Source organism: Octopus sinensis, linkage group LG9, assembly GCF_006345805.1.
Source record: "Octopus sinensis linkage group LG9, ASM634580v1, whole genome shotgun sequence".
In the NCBI taxonomy this organism is placed as follows: domain Eukaryota; kingdom Metazoa; phylum Mollusca; class Cephalopoda; order Octopoda; family Octopodidae; genus Octopus; species Octopus sinensis.
Genome location: NC_043005.1, coordinates 58,365,076 through 58,382,575, shown reverse-complemented (window position 1 = coordinate 58,382,575; position 17,500 = coordinate 58,365,076). Strand labels below are relative to the sequence as shown.

The 17,500-nt window shown below is 35.7% G+C and overlaps 1 protein-coding gene and 1 long non-coding RNA gene across 2 annotated transcripts in view; one reads left to right on the top strand and one right to left on the bottom strand.

Moving 5' to 3' along the window:
* Window positions 1–2,185, top strand: part of LOC118764859 — a 15,811-nt gene extending 13,626 nt beyond the window's left edge. The window contains exon 3 of the long non-coding RNA XR_005000682.1: window positions 2,072–2,185. This is a non-coding gene — a long non-coding RNA (uncharacterized LOC118764859). The remainder of the gene's footprint in view (window positions 1–2,071) is intronic.
* LOC115215434 (cilia- and flagella-associated protein 65-like) overlaps window positions 1–17,500 on the bottom strand; it is a 1,408,515-nt gene that overhangs the window by 1,229,143 nt on the left and 161,872 nt on the right. The gene's annotated exons all lie outside the window — the stretch shown is intronic.

Below are 17,500 nucleotides of genomic sequence, written 5' to 3'. Positions count from 1 at the left end.
CAGAAAGTGTGTCAATTGCCAGCTGGAGGAGGTGTCCTCCTCGGGCTACAAGCTAGAGTAGCATCCACCCATAAGGGTTAGCCACATTTAAGTGGCAAATATACTTCACAAATAATAATGTTTTCTACTAAAGGCACAAAGCCTGAAATTTTGTGGGAGGGGACTAGTCGATTACATCAATCCCAGTGTTTCACTTGTACTTAATTTAACAACCCTGGCAGGATGAAAGGCAAAGTTGACCACCACAGAATTTGAACTCAGAGCATAAAGACACATGATGTGCTACTAAACATTTTGCCTGGCATGCTAACAATTCTGCCAGCTCACCACCTTCAGTAATAATAATAATAATAATAATAATAATAATAATAATAATAATAATAATAATAATAATAATAATCCTATCTGCTTTAAGCACAAGACCTGAAACTTTGGGGGAGGGACCTAGTCGATTACATTGACCCCTTTACTCAACTAGTATTTGTTTCAGCAATTCTAAAAGGATAAAAGGCAAAGTTTGACCTCAACAGATTTTCTTGAATGCAGAACGTAAAACCAGAAGAAATGCCAGAAAGTATTTTGTCCAGTGTGCAAGCGATTCCGCCAGCTTGGTGCCTAAGTTTGGGTCATCGATAATACTATTATTGGATGTAACCTATACAAGTTCCAGTAGACAATCGGATGTTTCAGTTCAACATTGTAGCCATTCGTAATAACAATAATAATAATAATAATAAGACTACAGCATAATGATAATAATGATAATAATAATAATAATAACAACAACAACAAAACGGTTGATACACTACTTTCTACTCACAACTTCTTTGATGAAACATTAATAGTAACGACTAGAAGTCAAAGGTCAAGAATAAGTTATATAAATATCACACAGATGAACACGTATTTTGATAATAAAACAAAAAATGAAGACTTAAAAAAAAAAGAAGGATCAAATCATACACAAATATAGACAATTGATTTGTTTTATAAAGCTATAATTTTTTTTTTATTAAACTCTTAGCTATGTTGTAGTCATTGCTGTTGTGGTGGCAGTAGTAGTGATGGTTGTTGTTGATGTTAATGTTAATGCTGATGTTGATGTTAATGAAGGTGGCGAGCTTGCAGAAACGTTAGCACGCCGGGCGAAATGCTTAGCGGTATTTCGTCTGCGTTACGTTGTGAGTTCAAATTCCGCCGAGGTCGACTTTGCCTTTCATCCTTTCGGGGTCGATAAATTAAGTACCAGTTACGCACTGGGGTCGATGTAATCGACTTAATACCTATGTCTGTCCTTGTTTGTCCCCTCTGTGTTTAGCCCCTTGTGGGTAATAAAGAAATAGGTTGTTGTTGATGTTCTTGTCAATGTTATTTCTGTGTATCTCAAATTTTTCGATTTTCACCCATCATTTTAGATGTGGCCATTTAATCTCCCTTAGTTGGCATTTTTCTTTCCTTTTTTTCCTTCATATATGTGTACACACATACACACACACACATATGTAACTATTTGGACTTTGGGTATATGTCTATTAGTATGTCAATTAAAGTGCATTCACCATTTCAGCTACCCGATGTCATCCACAGTAACGATATAATTTCCACTGGATTTACATCAAGAAATCCACAGTGTTTGTTGAGTTTATCTATATGTATAAAGCTGAAGTTGTCTGTGTGTGGCAGGTTTGGTAGGCTTCAACTAACACTATCTCCTCTGAGACCCTGCTGCACAAGTTGACCAAAATTGAGTATGATAGAAGAAGGCTTGCTCTTCATTCCGTACAAGAAAAAATTCAAATCCGACCATGTTAAGACCAAAAATTATTTACATCAAAAAGGTGCTTTTTTTCTATGAAAATCCCTATCTTTTACAATTTTTTCACTGCTGTATCACCATTTTTCGGTGTATTTCAACCAGAAAAATGTTCACTTAAAGAGAATAACAAGCTACATAATGCAAAATTTTCACTTTTTGAAAATTCCAATTCTAAAGGGTCAAAAAGAAAACAAACCCAAGCAACACCGGGCAATACTGCTAGTAATTGATGAGGGAAACAAAAGATGAATTTAGTATGAATCTTTATTCAGCACAACAATTGTTTCAACCCATCCTGCAGTTGTCCCTTAGGGGTAGGATATTATGCATCTGGTTGTGTTGCGTCAATCAGTGCAGGCTGTGTCACTTTTATTTTTTTTACACCAAGCCACTGAAGTGACACAGCCTGCACTGAGTGATGCAAAACAACTAGGTGCACAATATCCTACCCCTAAGGGACAGCTGCAGGATGGGTCAATATGGTTGTTGTGCTGAATAAAAATTTATACTAATTCCATCTTCTGTTTCCCTCATCTGTGTTTGTGTCTTTGTGTCTGTGTTGTGTTTGTCTTTACCACCACTCGACAACCGGTGATGGTTTGGTTACATCCCTGTAACTTAGTGGTCTGGCAAAACAGGGTAACAGAATAAGTGCCACTGGTGTTGACATGTTTGTCGAAAACCCTTCAAGACAGTGCTCCAGTATGGTCACACTTCACTGACTGAAACAAGTAAGAGATAAAAGCGGAGTGTTTGATAGAATACCTTGTTCCAAGTTTCTGTGTCATGAGTTCAAATCCCATCAAGATCAAATTTGCCTTTCATCCTTTGAGGTGGGGTCAATAAATAAAGTACCAGTCCACTTTTAGGCTCCATTCTACTTTCTTCTCTCTTTCCTTCTTTCTCTCTCTCTCTCTGACTCTAACTACAAACTCACTCACTAGTGAGAGTTACTGGCTAACATGAACCTAACCTTTTGACCCTTATAGAATATGACAGCTGGAAGAAGAAAGGGCTGCACTAGCATTAGGGTTGTATTCCTTGTTAGCTGAGTAGGCTGGAGCCTTGTGAAATGAGACATCTTCTTCAAGGGCATTTTCTTCAAGGTCACAATCCAGTCCAGGAAACAAAGACATAGTCTGATAATAATGAGCTTAACACCCTAACCACAAGACCATTGCAAAGAAAATATATTTTGAATATTGAAATTTCAGTTGTTGAATTGTATTTTAATTTTAGAAAGAAGATTTTCAATATTTTTTTAATAGAATCTTACAATAAACAAATATAAAATAAATCTTCAAAAATTTTGTATATAAAATTGTTTCCTTTATTTCTCTTTGAAATAAAATCTATAGTGATATTTGTTCAATAATGTACTGGAAAAAAAAAAAATTTGAATTACTAGAAAGTGCTAATTTCTGTTTTATTCGAAAGAAACATTGATTAATTTTTAACTTGAAAGATTCAAGAATAAGTTTGTTAGTTCGTTTATTTCTTTTTACATCTGTTTTTCCATGTTAGCATGTATTATTCAAGTAAATAAAAATGTGGCAGCTCAGTCGGAATGGCTTAGGGCTAAACAATAATAAAAACAGCAACAGTGAGAACTGAAGCAATATAGACTAAAAGAATCTCTGAAATTATCCAGAGAAATAAATAACAGCAGCAGATTTGAACACATGATTTCTGAATGGATATATATTCCAATGTGGAGGCACATGGCCTAGTGGTTAGAGCAGCAGACTCGCAGTCAAGGGATCACGGGTTCGAATCTCAGACTGGACAATGTGTGTGTTTATGAGCGAAACACCTAAGCTTCACGCAGCTCTGGCAGAAGATAATGGCAAACTTCTGCTGACTCTTTCACCACAACTTTCTCTCATTCTTTCCTCCTGCATCTTGCAGCTCACCTGTGACGGATCAGTGTCCCATCCAGGTAGGGAACCTATACACCAAGGAAACCAGGGAACTGGCCCTTATGAGCCAGGCATGACTCAAGAAGGAACAAACAAACAATATATTCCAATAACTTACCAGCCTGAACATATGTCACCTGCACATTTAAAAGTAATTTTACTTCGAAAAGAGCAATTGCAGTCAGTTCATTTCTGACCATGCACCTAGCCAGGTCAGATTTAAGTCACCTTGAGTGGTCCTTCAATTATCCTTAGGTTAGATGGAATGCGAGGCATCAAAGAGAAACAATCAAGCACAGGAACTGCCAACTGAGTCAGCAATGCCAGGCTAAAAAACTTTGATGTCCTGCTTCATTTGTAGATTCTGTAGATTTCATAGATAATTGTTGACATGTTTTTGAATTCATCTGCCCTAGTTTGCAGGTATGATTTTATGTTCTGTCAGTCAAAACCATCTTAATCTCATAACAGTCTCTCCCCAACCCCAAGCAAAGCAATGAACTGGAGGCTTTAGCATTGATGGTAAACTACAGCATACATAGATTTGCATGGTGTCCCTTGACCCACGGGACTTTTATGAAACTGCCCAGTGTGTCTGTTCCATATATTAGGGTAAGGTCTTTCAATAGTATTGCCCATTTAATCAATGACAGTCCAACCATGAAACACATAATAGTTGGTTTACATGGTTATCACCAGCATGAAATTTTTGATCTGCTAGAAGCAGGCAATATGAAATATGATACAAAGGGATGGATGATATTTGCTGGATGGACATTTATCATCACAACCTGGTCGTTGGGTGCTCTCTCTTTAACTCTTTTACTTGTTTCAGGCATTTGACTGTAGCCATGCGGGAGCACCGCCTTTAGTTGAGCAAATCAACCCCAACCCCAGGACTTATTCTTTGTAAGCCTAGTACTTATTCTATCGGGCTCTTTTGCCGAACCGATAAGTTAGAGGGACATAAACACACCACCATCAATTGTCAAGCGATGTTGGTGGAACAAACACAGACACACAAACATATGCACACACATACATATATACGACGGGCTTCTTACAGTTTCCGTCTACCAAATCCACTCACAAGGCTTTTATTGGCCCGAGGCTATAGAAGAAGACACTTGCCCAAGGTGCCACTTAGTGGGAATGAACCTGGAATCATGTGGTTGGTAAGCAAGCTCTTTACCACACAGCCACTCTTGCATTTGCAAAGAGTCAATTTTGTTCATAACATTTGGACCAAGCCTTTGGTATGTGAGAATAACTCAGTATTTTGATACAATTCTCCTTACAGTAGCAGTATAAATCGGAGTTTCTTCCTTCTATCCCATTCCTTCCCCCATCAGAAATGAAGGCCCTGCAAATGGTCATGTCCACAGTCAAAGACACTACCCCTGATCTTCTGAAAAAGGGTGATCAAAGAAATAGTTGGAAAAAAGTTGTTAGATTTAAGCTGAGAAAGATGGTCCTTATCTGCTCAAGCCAGGGGCTATCTTTCTCTTTGGTTTGTATGTACTAACTAGCTGTGGTACCTAATTAAAATTGCATCAGTTGAATAAGTGACAGCAATAGTAGTGTGATGCCTTAATTACTGATTCCGTGGAAATTAGATGTGATAGACAAACTTGGCTGTTTCATTAAATGCTTTTGTAGCATGAACTATCACCATGATGTGGATATATGGTTACGATGGTGATGGTGATGGTGAGGATGATGATGGTGATGATGACGACGATGACAGCAATGATGGCGAAGTTGATGATGATGATGATGGGTGGTGGTGATTGATTATGAAAATGATGATGATGACAATAATGGTGATGGTGATGATGATGATGTGAGAGGATGGAAAGGTGGTGCTAGGGAAACAGGGAGAAGTGATGATGAGAATAGTTATGATGGTTTATTTGTTTCAGCCATTAGAATGTGGCTATGCTGGGGCATGACCTTGAAAAATTTTAGTCGAACCAACCGCCTCCCCACCGTCCCCACACCCCACCAGTACTTGTTTGTTGAAGCCTAGTTCTTACCATATCAGTCTCTTTTGCTGGAGCACTTAATTGTGGGGATGTAAGCACACCAACACCAGTTGTCAAGCCATAGGGGAGGACAAACTCAGACACAAAGATACACACACACATATATGCATATATATATATATATATATACGACAGGCTTCTTTCAGTCTCTATCTATGAAATCCACCCACAAAGACTCTGGTCAGCGCAAGTCTATAGCAGAAGACACTTGCCCAAGATGCCACATAGTGGGACTGAACCTGGTACCATGTAGTTGGGAAGCAAGCTTCTTACCACACCTTGGAGATATTCATGCTAGGAGGAAGAGGAGTGGAGTTGGAGATTCAATTATGGGGAAGAGATTGCTGTTGCTGTTGTTGTTGTTGTTGTTGTTGTTGTTGTTGTTGTTGTTGTTGCTGCTGCTGTTATTGTTGTTGTTGTTGCTGTTGTTGTTGTTTTTGTTGTTGTTGTTGTTGTTGTTGGTGGTGGTGGTGGTGGTAGCAGCAATGACAGAGATTGTGGTGTTAGTATTGGCAGCTGTGATAGTGATGGTAGTGGTGGCAGTGGTTGTGATTGTGGTGGTAGTGGTTCTGGTGGTGGCAGTGGTAGTGATTGTTGTGGTAGTGGTTCTAGTGGTGGTGGTGCCAATGATGACAATAGCCATTATTGTGTTGATTGAAACATTATTTATCTTTAAATTATCAAAATGAAAGGAAATCTACAGCATCCTTCTGCACATTATTCAAAAACAAACAAAACAAAACAAAAAAAGGGAAAAGTGAAGAATTTCTTTTAGTTTTTATTTTTAAAAAAATTCTTCAGTTAGTGCTTAAAAATCAATTCCACCCATATTAGATATTTCTTTCTCAGATTGTATTTTAATGACAGCCTAAAAACATATATATATACAGTTAAGTGTATATTTCATGCTATACTTAATGATATGTATGTATTTCGCAAGCATTTCCTTATTTATGAATCTATAATATTTACATATCCATTGATCTATATATATAAATATATGTCTGTATAAACATACACATACACACATCATCATCATCATCGTTTTATGTCCGTTTTCCATGCTAGCATTGGTTGGATGGTTCGACCGGGGTCTGGGAAGCCAGGTGGCTGCACCAGGCTCCAGTCTGATCTGGCAATGTTTCTACAGTTGGATGCCCTTCCTAACGCCAACCACTCCGTGTGTGTAGTGGGTGCTTTTTATGCGCCACCAGCACGGGTATCATAACTACAATTTCCATTTGATTTTTATTTTGATGTTGATGTTGACGTACTTAACTCAATAGGCCTCCTGTGTGTATATATATGACACATAGATAAATATATGTAATAGTAATAATAATAATAATAATAATAATAATAATAATAATAATAATAATAATAATAATAATAATAATAGGCACAGGAGTGGCTGTGTGGTAAGTAGCTTGCTAACCAACCACATAGTTCCGGGTTCAGTCCCACTGCATGGCATCTTAGGCAAGTGTCTTCTGCTATAGCCCCGGGCCGACCAATGCCTTGTGAGTGGATTTGGTAGACGGAAACTGAAAGAAGCCTGTCGTATATATGTATATATATATATGTATGTGTGTGTGTGCGTTTGTGTGTCTGTGTTTGTCTTCCTAGCATTGTTTGACAACCGATGGTGGTGTGTTTATGTCCCTGTAACTTAGCAGTTCGGCAAAAAAGAGACCGATAGAATAAGTACTGGGCTTACAAAGAATAAGTCCCGGGGTTGATTTGCTCGACTAAAGGCAGTGCTCCAGCATGGCCGCAGTCAAATGACTGAAACAAGTAAAAGAGTAAAGAGAGAATAATAATAATAATAATAATAATATGTTGATGATGACAACAACGACAACAACAGCAATGGGGATGATGATAATGATGGCAATGACAGTGAGAGTGACAATGGTGATGACAATGACAGTGATGATGGCAGCAGCAACGGTGATGATGATGATGACGACCACAATGTTGGTGGTAGCAGTAATAATGGTGTTTAAGAAAAGGATGAATATATAAGTGCTGAGATGAAAATGGTAATTTGGAGAGTAGTGGCATGATAGGCAAAGGAAGCCGTGACTGGCAATAAAATCCAAGAGCAAGCCATAAGACAGATGATTAAGATAATAAGATAGTTCCGGACAATATTTTGTTTAATATTCATTCCTTTGAAGAATGTTAAAGTGGATTGACAGAGGTAGATATATATATATGGAACCATGTATCAGTGACCCATTGACCCTTTATGTTGAGTAGGGCAAAGATGAGAATAAACTAAAAAGGAAAAACATTAAAAATGTAAAAAGAGAAAAGAAACAAATGTAATGGAAAGGGGGTAAAAAATTACAGAGTTCATTGGAATGAGGGGATGAATGAGATAAAATTCATTTTTCGAATGATTAGGGATTAACCCTTTCATTACTGTATTTATTTTGAGATGCTCTGTGTTTCTTCCAATTATTTTAAATATAACAAAGAATTTAGTAAAATAACATCGTTATCATTAAGCTAGTGTTAAGAACATAAATTGTGACTAAGATTTGGTGGAAGATTTGAATTCAAAACTTATGAAAACAAGACATTTATACTAAAGACCCAGAACCAGTTTCAGCCAGGTTGGTAACGAATGGGTTAAGTAAATTAATAGCTTATTGGTTAATTAAATTAGTAAGTTAGCTCATTTAAAAATTGTTCTGTGTCAGAATGCAGAGAGATAATAATGCAACTACATGGTAGGCAGAAATGAAGGAAATAAGGAATTGACAGGAGGCAAGTATGACTGGCTACAGAAGAACAAAATTGTAAGTATATGGTTCAAGGTTCAGACTAAACAATCAAGTGAAGGAAGAAGTACCTCCAGGGCTATGACAAAACACCATCATCATCGTCATCGTCATTTACCATCTATTTTCCAAGCTGACATGTGTTGGTATGGTTTGACAGGAGCTGGAAAGCTGGAGGGGGGTGGGGAATCACCAGGCACCAGTTGTCTGATTTGTCATGGCTTCTACAGTTTGATTCCCTTCATAACTCCAACCATTTTACAGAGTGTACTGGGTGCATTTACATGGTGCCAGCACAGGTGCTTTTTTCGTGGCACTGGCATGAGCTTCAGGTGGCACCAGCACAGGTTTTATGTGGTGTTGGCAATAAAGACTATGTAGTGATGCAGTGGGGTGTAGAGGGTGATGGGATGCTAATTTAATAGTATTAAGAGAAGAGCAAAATGAAAGATAAAGGAAAATATTGATATAAAACAAATTATGAATGTAACTAAGGATGAACTGAAGAATCCCAGACAAGGCTGTAATAATGTAAAAATGAGACAAAGTGCAACAGAGATCTGTACTTAAGGTATATTATGTTAAAATGTGCATAAGATAAAGACTTATGGAGAAACAATAATGAAAACCACGTTAAGGGTTACTGAGGTGAGTAATAAGGAAACCAAATGAAATCTATAGAGGTGGCGATTCAATTATGCATCTTAGAAAGCCATAAAAGCAAAAACTGATACATGTGGTTGGAAATAAATAAAGTCTTGAAATTTAGAAGCAAAACTCACAAATATAGAGTTAATGATTAAAAGAGAAGAAACCCTAAAATTTAGGATGAAAGAAGAAATAATACAGGAATGAGATCAAAGCATGAAACCCTCTAAACAATTGGATAATTCACCCTTAATCATTGAGAATGACATGTTAAGGTTAATAGCTAAATAAAGTTAATGCATATGGGTTAAAATTATAAACTGATTGAAATGAGAAATACTTGTGTACTACAATGCTTCAAGTGAACTATAATACTCTAAAAACTAATCATTTGCAAACCATTTTAATTAAGAAAGTGCTTTGAGAAAATTTTCAAGGGTTGTGAGAAACACCATTACCAATCATACAGAGAGAGGGTGGATTTTATGCTGGTATAAGAAGTGTTAACATACACACCAACATAGCTCGACAAAGACTAAGGAAATAAACAAAATGATATGATAACTAGAGAAGCAGGAGGCATGTAACTAGAGAAGTGGGAGGAATATAAAACTTAAAATGTTAATATAATAATGGGGTGTGTAAAAACTCTGATACAGACGTAGTAGACTATAGAAAATAACTATATACCATATGTCGATAAAAAATCTCAGGATTTAAAAGAATATAAACATAAGAAATGAAAAATATATATCTATATATATATGAAGATATATGCGATAGCACAAGTTTCCTAATGTAAGATATAAACATAAAATATCAAATACACAGCATCAAAATATAGAAGTATGAACAAATATCAAAAATATTTTAAATATTTAAATATTAAAGATATAAACAATGTAAAAATACATATACGAAAACATTAAAAAATATCAGGAAAAATTTCTGAAAAATATCATGTCATAGTTTCTTAGAAGAAGCATACATATGTGGGATTGAAAATAGGTGTAGATGGGGAATAATGATTGAGGCTATATCTATACTATAATGAAGGTAGTTACTTTTGAATCAGCTAGTAGAAAGCAATTATTTAAGTCTACATCTTCTAGAAAATTTTTTAAATTCCAATTTTTGTATATTTTTAACAAAATGTGGTTTTTTATTCCCTTTTATTATTGATCATTTCAACTACATGATTCAATTTTAATTCACTGTGAAATAAAATCTAGACGTTGCTAGAAGGGATTTTTTTTAAGTCTTCCCTTTTTCCATGTCTTTTTTTACTGCTTCTATTTCTCTATCTTTCTCTATTCTTAATGCTTTTCTTCTCTCACAATTATTCTCACTATCTTTCCTTACAATGCTTCCCCTCCTCTCTCTTTCTCTCTCTCTCTCTTTCTCTTACTCTCTTAACCACATCCATTCAATTCTTTTAATTAAAAATACTTGACTACATGGTTTTCCTTTTTGCTTAACACCTGTTTCCCTCTTTGTCTTCCTTTTTCTCTATCCTTATAAATTTTCTTCTCATGCTCATTGTAGTGTTTTTCTTCTCTCTTTCTTTCCATCTCTTTTTGTAATACTTCTATTTCAATTACTTTTCTTCGTTATCTTCAGTTCCTTTCCTTGCAACACTCTTCCTTGCTCACTTTTCCTCTCTCTCCTTCCCCCTCTCTCCATTTCTCTCAGCTGCTACTATTCAATTGTTTTTATCAAAAATGGATTCCAAGGCCTTTCTTCAAGATATTTTGAGTATACTTGTGAAAACTTTTTAAACTATAATTATCATATCAAAGATGCATAGAAATAACACATTTCATTCAAGTTTCATTCAGTTATTCACAAATGTATATAATACAATATGCATACTCTATTAATTGTTACCACATTAGGCTTTTTCAGTTTAACACGTACAAACAGAAAACCTGCCAAAGGGCAGTATTTCTGCTTGAGGTATAAATTATCATATGAACACAGACAGAATATTGAGCAAAGAGCTTACGAGCTTAACTCATATGTGTTGGAGCAGATTTAAAGTGACAGATCATAAATGTCAAGGACTGTTATTAAACTTGAAGATATTAGTTCTTATGATAAGATTTAAGGTATATTATGAGGAAAAAAAAGACCTAAGCTAATGAAAGTTTGGAAAATGTATTGCTGTATTTATGCAGATATTAATTTATCCCTATTAATTATAAGTGCAAGTGATTCAAGGGAGCATATATAATATATATATATATATATATATATATATATATATGTATGTAAGTATATATGTACACACACATATATATATATATATACATATATAAAATTAGTGTACATTTAAACGCAAAAGAGGTGGGTCTTAACAAGTCTCCTCACATGCTAGAAGGGACGGTCAAAAAGTCCAAATCACAGTTAAGAGCAATTTCGAAGGGAATGAAAAATAAAAACATGTTTTACAGCCAGACCTTAGGTTTCGAACTTTGATTAGCAAATAAAATAATTTGCAAGGCGAAGTTTTCATCAGCTGGTACGCTATATTATATATGTTATATATATATATGTTATATATATATATATATATATATATATATATATATATATTATATATCATATATGTTATATATTATATTAATATTATATTATATTATATTATATATTATATGTTATATTTAACATATAAATTAGAGACAAAATAACATGTGTTTCATCCTTATATATTATAAGTTTTCAAATCCACCGTGCAAGAGCAGTTTCACTCAGCAGCAAATAAAAAATTCCGACTAAACTTCAGGAATTGCTAAAATCATTTCTTAAAATTAATATAGGGTAGGAAAAATTATAGAAATTTTTTCTACAGTCTTCTCTCTTTCACACTACGTGTGATGCCTCATACACCCAATTTTTCTCACAAATCACTTACACTCTGTTGTACATGAACACAGACATTATCCACCCAGTGGAGCATACTAGCTTCATTTCTTTCAAGCCTTCACATACCCTCAGTAGTCACAGCCCATATCTCACTGCCATGTAGCATAGTTGTCCATATACAGGCATCATACAATCTGCCTTTCACTCTGAGGAAGTGGCCCTTTGTTACCAACAAAGGTAGAAGCTCTCTGAACTTTGCCCAGCCTATTCTTATTTTAGCAGCTACACTTTCAGAACTATCTCCTCCACTGCTAACTTGATTGCATGAGTAACAGAAACTGTCTACCACTTGTAAGGACATCTGAGGGAGTTGATTTATTGCACATTTCTGGTGTTTAATGTACCTGCATATCTGCAACATATAAAGGCTGCTTTCTCTGTCAACTTTCTTGTGATACCACTGCAACTTTTATGTACTATGAATATATATATATACACATATATATACCCACACACATGCATATGTGGTGCAATCTTCTGACTTACCAGTTGTTGTCGCACCATCCAACCCATGCTTGCATGGAAAATGGTTGTTTGATGATGATGATGATGATGATGATGATGATGATGATTATGTGTGTGTGTGTGTGTGTGTGTGTGTGTGTGTGTGTGTGTGTATGCATTGGGTTGCCCAGAAAGTTCGTGCCGATTTTTAAAGGAAAGAAAAAGGTCAATAAATACTTGCCATTACATTTTTAATCAACCAAATATGAACCATTTTGTTGCACAACACATCTCCATCTTTCCTTTAACATCAAAATACCCTCTTCCCAGAATTGAGGTGGTTTCAGATCAAAGAATTCATGAAGGTATCTTTTTACGTCATCCAAGGAATTGAAATTTTTACCATTAAGACTATTCTGCAGAGACCTGAATAAGTGGAAATCTGAAGGAGCAATATCTGGGGAATATGGAGGGCGGGGTAACACATCCCAGCCGAGCTGCTGCAATTTTTGTCTGGTTCCCAAAGCATCAAGTGCCGAAAATGAACTTTCTCATCTTTTATTTTAAAAGGTTACAGAATTAACAAAGGTTATAGAAACATAAACCTTCTTCCACGAAAAGATAGCTTAAACTGTGCTCTAAATGGAGGTGTAGTCAAATCCAATTTTATGGACTCAACTATGTTCTAAAATAAGTCGAAAGGTAAGCTACTATAAATCGGCACGAACTTTCTGGACAACCCATTATATGCATGAAGGGACATGGCTTAGTGGTTAGGGTATTCAGCTCATGATCATAAGGTCATGAGTTCAATTCCTGGTGGCACATTGTGTCCTTGAGCAAGACACTTTATTCCATGTTGCTCCAGTCTACTCATCTCATAAAAATGAGCTGTAACTATAATTCAAAGAACCAGCCTTGTCACATTCTGTGTCAGGCTGAATGTCCCTGAGAATTATGTTAAGAATATATGTGCATAAGAATATATATATATATATATATATTTTATATACACATACATACTTACAGACAGACAGATATTTACACATACTCCTCACCTAAACACCCATATCCACATATTCCACCAGCCAAAACACTGGAAACGGTTTATTATCAGACATCAAAATCTGCCAATTTATCCACTACTTGAAAAACAACCACATAATCACAGGACAGTTTTTAAAAAACCATGCACACACATATATATATAAAGTTTCACAGTGAAACCTGTACAGACATTCCTCCCACCTACACCAAACACACCTTCCTTCATTCTTTCTTTCTTCTTTTTTCTTTTTTTATATTTCTGTTTTTGTTTTTTGAATAAATACATATATAAATAAGTAAATAAATACACGATAACCGAAAATGTGTCTATCTGTTCAGCATACATCAGGCCATCTCCTTAGAATATAAAACAGTATTTTTCAGTTGCAAATTATATAGATTGGGTTTTAGGATTCTATAACTAATATACACATTCAGACACTTTCATTCTTTTTGCTTTTGTTTTTTTGTTTTTTCTCCACCATCCACCCACCTGATGAGAAAAAAAACAAAACAAAAAAGAACTAAAAAGGACTCTTTTCTATAACCTGTTTTTATGATAGCTACCCCGGCATTCATCACCCTTATGGCTATAAAAAAACAAATGTTTATCATCATCATTATATTATTATTATTATTATTATTATTATTATTATTATTATTATTTTTATTATTATTATTGTCATCATTATTATTTTTGTTATTATTGTTATTATACAAAAAATATCATTTTATAATGTTAGAAATCATCATCATCATCATCATGATTATCATCATCATCATCGTTGTCATCATCATTATTATTACAACTATAACATAATTTTCCTTGCTTTATTTTCCATACCAAGATATCAACATATAAAAGATATATTTTTATATATAAATATGTATGCATTGTGTGTGTATGCATATTTGTCTCTCCCTGTCTGTGCAAGTGTGCGAGTGTGTGTGGGGAACGCATGTATGTATGTATGTATATGTATTTTCAAAAATACTTTTAAAAAATGATAGGATATTTTTGGGCAGTTTTTGATTTATGTGTATGTGTGTGCGTCTGTGTGTGTGCGCGTGTATTTCTTTTAATTCTGTAGGAAGCAGGATGTAGTTTTTTTTTCTGTTACTGAATGTTATCTAATACTGAGAATGTTAGAGATTTACAATATTAAACAATTTCATAATTTCTTTTTTATTTTTTATACATTTGAAAACAAAATAACAGCAATATACCACTGAAATCTACAATAAGAAAAGAGATAACACCATTTGATATTGCTAGAACTAACAGCTAAATTCACATCAAATCTCACCCTGGCATCTCTAGAAAGTTTTTTTTTTGTTTTTCCTAATTGAAAAGGACACATTGTATAATGTAGTCCTAAATACTCTGTGTCTGAAAAAAAAAAGAAAAGATAGAATGGCACAGGAATGGCTGTGTGGTAAGTAGCTTGCTTACCAGCCACATGGTTCTGGGTTCAGTCCCACTGCGGGGCACCTTGGGCAAGTGTCTTCTACTATAGCCTCGGGCCAACCAAAGCCTTGTGAGTGGATTTGGTAGATGGAAACTGAAAGAAGCCTATCTTATATATGTCTATATGTATATATATGTGTGTGTGTGTGTGCGTTTGTCCCCCCCCCCACCCAACATCACTTGACAATTGATGCTGGTGTGTTTATGTCCCTGTAACTTAGCGGTTCGGCAAAAAGAAACTGATAGAATAAGTACTAGGCTTACAAAAATAAGTCCTGGGGTCGATTTGCTCAACTAAAGGCGGTGCTCCAGCATGGCCACAGTCAAATGACTGAAACAAGTAAAGGAGTAAAGGAGAGGCAGTGACTGTAATGTTTTTGATCATATGTTTGCTCAAACAGGACAGGCCCAGGGTGAAACTATATTCCAAAAAATAATGACATTAGATATTTCAGATAAGAAGACTATGGTAGATGCTGTATTTCAGGCAAGATAAACTGCATAGTCACAAGAAAGGCAGTGTGGTTAAGAAGCTCACATTGCAACTGGGTAGTTCTGGGTTCAATCCCACTGCATGAAACCTGGGTCATTCAACCCAAGCTATAATGGGAAAAGATGATAATACTGGTGGTGGTGGTGGTGGTGAGGCGGAGGAGGAGGAAGAGAAAGGAGGGAGGAAGTGGAGGAACAAGAGCAGTATGAGGAGATGGAGAGGGGGGTGGAAGGGTGGCGTTGGTGGTGGTGAAGAGGAGAAACAAGAGGGGTGGAGGAGGGTGGTGGCAGGGGTGGTTGGGGTAATGAGGATGATGATGATTATTATGAGGAGGAGAAGGGGATGGGGCGGAAGGGGAGGAGAATGGAAGGAGAGGAGGATAGAAGGAGGAGGAGGGGAGGAAGAGGAGGAGGGAGAGGGAGAAGAAGAGGGGAGAGGGGTTGGAGGATGAGAGGGGTTGGAGGATGAGAGGGGTTGGAGGATGAGAGGGGTTGGAGGATGAGAGGAGGAAGTTGTTGTTGTTGCTGTCGGTGGTGGTGGTGGTGGTGGTGATGATGGTAGTTTTGATGATAATGACGATGGCGGTGGAATTCGTATTCATGAGAGTGCATATGAATCAAAAGCTGAAGAATCACAAATGTTGAGAGACACAATCATGGAATGGCTCTAGTACCAGTATCACAATTAAAAATCCACCCACTCCATGTCATAATGTTGTCAGTGATTGACAGGTCATCCAGACATGACAAAAAAAATCACTCTTTTTGTCCCCATCTCCACATAAAAGTAAAGAACATGACTTACATGACAACAAAGAATGGTCATTCCCTCTTATGATGTCTGTATTTTATTAAATAATGATAAACTGCAAGTGTTGGTCAGACACTCTATTGAAACAGACCTGTTCATCCCATGCCAGAATGAAGCATGGCTGTGTAGTAAGAAGTTTATTTCTCAATCACATCAACTAAGGTTCAGTCTCACAGCATGGCACCTTGGGCAAGTGTCTTCTACTGTATCCTTGGACTGAATAAAGCCTTGGATTTAGATTTGGTAGATGGGAACTGAAAGAAGCCCATCATATATATGTGTGTGTATCTTTATGTCAGATGAAAGACAAAGTCAACCAGAGCAGAATTTGAACTCAGAAGGTAGGGATGAATTAGATGCCACTAAATTTTGACACAAAGCCAGCAACCTCGGTGGAGGGAGTTCGTTGATTACATGAACCCCAGTGCTCAACTGGTACTTATTTTATCAACTCTGAAAGAATGAAAGGCAAAGTCAACCTCGGCGGAATTTGAACTCAGAACATTAAGACAGATGAAATGCTGCTAAGCATTTTGTCCGGCAGGCTAACAATACTACCAGCTTGCTGCCTTAAAGCCACTTAAAAATTAAATTATTGATAAGTTAACCGAGTTATAATATACACTAGAATATATCTCTACATTTTTTTTAGGCAACACTGTATATGTTACAATGAATTTTACAATAACATTTAATACTTTCAATATTAAAAATTAAAGGAAGAGAAAAAATGTAAAAATGTAAAAAGGAAACTATCTTTGAATTTATCCCAACAAAAATAATAAATCTTCAAATTTTGGCATGGAGATCCATGATCATTGATGACGAATGGCATGGAACATGAAAAAAATAAACAGATTGTTGCAGTAAGCAAGAAAAAAATTTTTTTAAGTATTAGGGGAAAAAAAAACAAAAATAAAAGATAACAATGGCAGGGTTTGAACCGAAATCCAGCTACAGAAACCACTAAATTATTCATACCATAGAGTATCATGCCTGATAGTCTAGACAATGATTCTTCTTAATATTTTTTGTCTCTCTAATATTTTTTTTTTATCATAGCATCTTGTATTTATGATATTAATTTCAATTTATT